This window comes from Cupressus sempervirens, chromosome 1 (genome assembly GCF_028749045.1).
Source record: "Cupressus sempervirens isolate cs-2001-9-10 chromosome 1, ASM2874904v1, whole genome shotgun sequence".
Lineage (NCBI taxonomy): Eukaryota > Viridiplantae > Streptophyta > Pinopsida > Cupressales > Cupressaceae > Cupressus > Cupressus sempervirens.
Genome location: NC_143118.1, coordinates 537,812,343 through 537,816,540, shown reverse-complemented (window position 1 = coordinate 537,816,540; position 4,198 = coordinate 537,812,343). Strand labels below are relative to the sequence as shown.

Below are 4,198 nucleotides of genomic sequence, written 5' to 3'. Positions count from 1 at the left end.
GTTAGGGAAACATGGGACATTCATAGAGTTTACATTTTGACAATGATTTATTGGGTTTAGTCTAGTTTGTTGTCATTTTATCTACAATCTGTATTAAAGTCTTATGAATACACAAACATATCGTGTACAAATTGGCACCCATCGTGGGGCCTAAGCTTAAAACCTCTTTGTTCTTCAATCTTTCTAATCTCTTGTTTTTATTGTAGATTTGTGTTTTTTGTTGGTTTCTTGTGCAGATTTGATTGGTTGTAGGCTCTACAACATCTCAAAAGCTTCATAATAGCAACAACAAACTCTCAAAAACTAACCCAAACACACAAAGGTTAGATCTGCAATTTTCTAACCCTACAACACTTCTGAACTTTGTTTTAATGCTTCCGAGCCATCTTTTAACGCATTTAAATCTTTCTCTAGTGCATTTAAATGTTTTTGTAGTGTATTTATACATTTCTGTAGCACATCTAAAGTTTTTTATAGTGCATTTGCAACTTCCTGTAGTGCATTTACTAGTCTAATTAATGCATATGATAAATTCTGTAATGCAAATGCTTATTCCTATGGCGCATTTGATAAAAGTCATCAATTGTTGAATCTGACTTCCAAATCTGATTATTGGTTGCTCATAGGTCTCTTCCAAGCTAACAAGAACTCCCAAACTACTGACAGCATGCGACAGGAATGAAGACCCTCAGAAAATGTGTCTAGTCTTTGCTAACATCAATGGGAGTAGGTCTATGCTCTCAACTCTTTTGAGTTGATCAGATGCCTAACCTTCTGTAAAAATCAATTACAATCAAATGAGGAAAGAACCCACACATAGCTTAACTAGAAGCCCCTTGTCTTCTGTAGTATAAGGGCTTGTAATTGAATAATTGTGTCTATTATGTTTAGGAGGTCAGGATAGTAGGGATATGCCCTCACTCTCACTTTGCTAGAATGATCAAATTCCCAAACCTAATTTTGATTTCTATTTTCCTACTTTCTACTAGGTAGAATTACTTAGCCATAGAAAGGCTACCTTTTGAGTTGCCATATCAAGGTTGGTGAGAGGAAACACCTTCCAATCTTGCATTCCCAATCAAATGCAAGCCATCCGTGTTTGAAATACAACCTTCCTCTAGTAGTCCTGTAAGGGATTGTGCCAAACCTCCTTAGCGTTTGTGGGAACCTCTCTATCATAAGAGAGGTAAGTCTAAACATTGTTGGTTAGAAACTAAAGACCACTAGTCACCAGCTCAAAACAACGTTATTAGGAAGCCCTTTTCTTCCATTTTCTAGGTGTGTGTGGTTTTATAATTTATTATTATTTCTACTACTAATGTGCTTGGATGTGTTTTAAAACTTAATAACAAACTCCTGTTTGGATCATAGTCCTTCCAAAAGACGTCACTATAAACTGATATGAGAAACCAAGTTCAAAATAAGAACGTTGTTGAAAGACTTGAAATAGCGCATTTATTGCTTAAAACAACACATTTGGCACATTTTGTGACACGTTTTAACTCTGTTATAGTACATCTAACTACAAAACAATGCATTTAAAGATTTAAATAGCACAATTGCCCTTCATAACAATGTATTTAAAGCTAGGTGCGATCATACCAGCGTTAGTGCACCGGATCCCATCAGAACTCCGCAGTTAAGTGCGCTTGGGCCGGAGTAGTACTGGGATGGGTGACCTCCTAGGAAGTCCCAGTGTTGCACCCTTATAAATTTTTTTAAAAAAAACAATGTATTTAAAGCCTTAAACAATGCACATAACTTATAAAATCATGCATTTGAGCATTTAAATAGCGCATATAATCAATGGAATAGCACATTTGAGCAATCCTGTAATGCATTTGAGAAAAAAACCTAAAATAGAGGCTATCTGCATACATGACACTTGCAAACAAAGAACGGATTCAAATACCATTTTTCTTCATTGATATTTTCCAAGACTAAGAGATCCTGAAATTGACCATATCTATTTTAGAAACAAGCAAAGTTACAAGTTCCCTTTAGAGAATCTTAATTCAATAAATATTGTTGCTTCACTTCACATATAAAGCTAGAAATGCCCAAAGACACACATCCATTCCCTACCTGACTTTGGGAAAGTGAGCTCGTCATTATCAATAGTCCCAAACACCTTTCCAAACTTAACTTGTGACTCCATAACAAACCACAGTCAATAGAAACCTTCATATTGTGAAAATCCATAAGAGTTAGAGGAATCTCTATCCACATCTCATGCCACTACATAAAACCAGTGTAGTCATGAAACCAAAATGATCACCTATACGGGTGAGTGCTAGAATAGCCAACAAAACCATCAAATGTACAAAATCTCTGGATCTTGTTGAACCTATTACACCAATGGATTGCTCATTAAATATAGTTACTCACGAGTCACCCTTGTTCAATCAAAATTTAGAACCTTTTGCCAAAATGGGTTCATCCAATGCATGGGACAAAAAAAGCATCAAAACCAAAATTGAGGAATTTTAGCAAAATCCTGAGCTTGTCGATATCATGGACAAGATACTTGAAAAATATAGAGAACGTTACATACTAGCATTAGCACAAAAAGGTGCAAAACTGCCATCCAACTTTGATGTAACCAACCTTAAATGAGATGAAGAAGAGTCACCTTTAGATATTGTCACACAAAAGCTACAAGACCTACAATTGGAAATGGAAAGGATGAAGTGATGAACAATACAACTTGCAAAATTTATCCTCAAAAAGGTGTGTCCACTTCCATTTGATAAAAGTATTACCTTCACACCTTTTCCTCAAAATATGCAGATACCAAAATACGACAAATATATTGGTATGTTAGATCGCTAAGATCATCTTAGACAATTTTATACTTTGAGTATGGAGTTTGTTCATGACACAACTTACCTAATGCATATGTTTCCTAGGAGCCTCGGAAGGCAAGCCATGGAGTGGTTCTCTAAGCTACCCGCTAACATTAAGTCTTTTGGTCAATTGGCTTCTATTTTCATCACCCAATACCCCTATAATATTAAAAGGGAAGTTATGATGATTGATTTGTGTAACACAAAACAACTTCCTGAAGAATCATTCAAAGTATTCCTAAAAAGGTGGAGACACATGTTTTCCAAATAACACAGAGACATTCCAAACAAAGAGAAGACCAACATCTTCATCAATAATCGCTCAAAACCCATGAATTACTGGCTCCAACTCCAATTGCCTAAAGACTTTAAGACTGCCCTAGAGAATGCCACCAAAGTAGAAGAGACCCTGATAAACAACAATATCATCAAGTTATCAAAAGATGTTAAGGGTTTCTCAAACAACTTCACATAGACTCACAATTCCTCTAATTGATCCATTGATAAACAAAATTCATGGTGGAGAAACAACAACAAAAACACTGTCAATGATGGGGTGGTTAAAGCTAACCATGTTAAACCTCAAACCTAACTCCATCCAAATTAGTAGTATCCTATTGTTAATAACACCAATCCAAACACACCTTGACAAGACAATGCCCGTCCATTTTATCGATGTAACATGACAACTCCCTTGACGTCTAATCAACAATTTGCTTATAATCAAGCCCCTCATCTAAGAAGATATTAGTCTTCTGACATACCCAAGGAATATACACCTATTGGGGTGTCTGATGAGAGTGCTTTGCAAACCCTCTTGGCCGATGAACTCATTATATTTTCGAGTCCAAACCCTATGAACTGAAAGTTAAACCAAAGTGATGGGGTGACAAGAATTTTTGTGCCTACCACTAGAACAGGTGCACTTAACAAACAATTGTTTTGCCCTTAAGGGGGCCATACAAAAATTATTCAATGATGGAACTATCGAAGTGAATAACCTTATTAATAATGAAGACCATACAACCTTCAAGAACCCTTTCATGAGCCATGAAAAGGGTGAATCCTCTAGGGCTAATCAAAAGGTAAAAGTACAAAGTTGTGTCACCTTTCAGGTTGACTTATCATAATGACTAAATTTAAGTATTTCTATCTAAAAGTTTGTTTTTTTTAAACATATGATCTTGATAAATTCATTCTAGCTAAGTTATATATGGTCTCACACTTTTCCAATTTGAAATGTCTATTAAATGCATGTTTTATACTAGTTTGTATCCAATTACTAAAGAAATCGAATTATTTCAGAAAAAGTGACATTTCAATAATTCTTACTATTTTTTATTATATTTTTT

The 4,198-nt window shown here is 35.2% G+C and overlaps 1 pseudogene; it reads left to right on the top strand.

The window, feature by feature from the left end:
• Window positions 1-1,588: 1,588 nt before the first annotated feature.
• Window positions 1,589-1,707, top strand: LOC149578583 (5S ribosomal RNA; annotated as a pseudogene).
• Window positions 1,708-4,198: the final 2,491 nt, after the last annotated feature.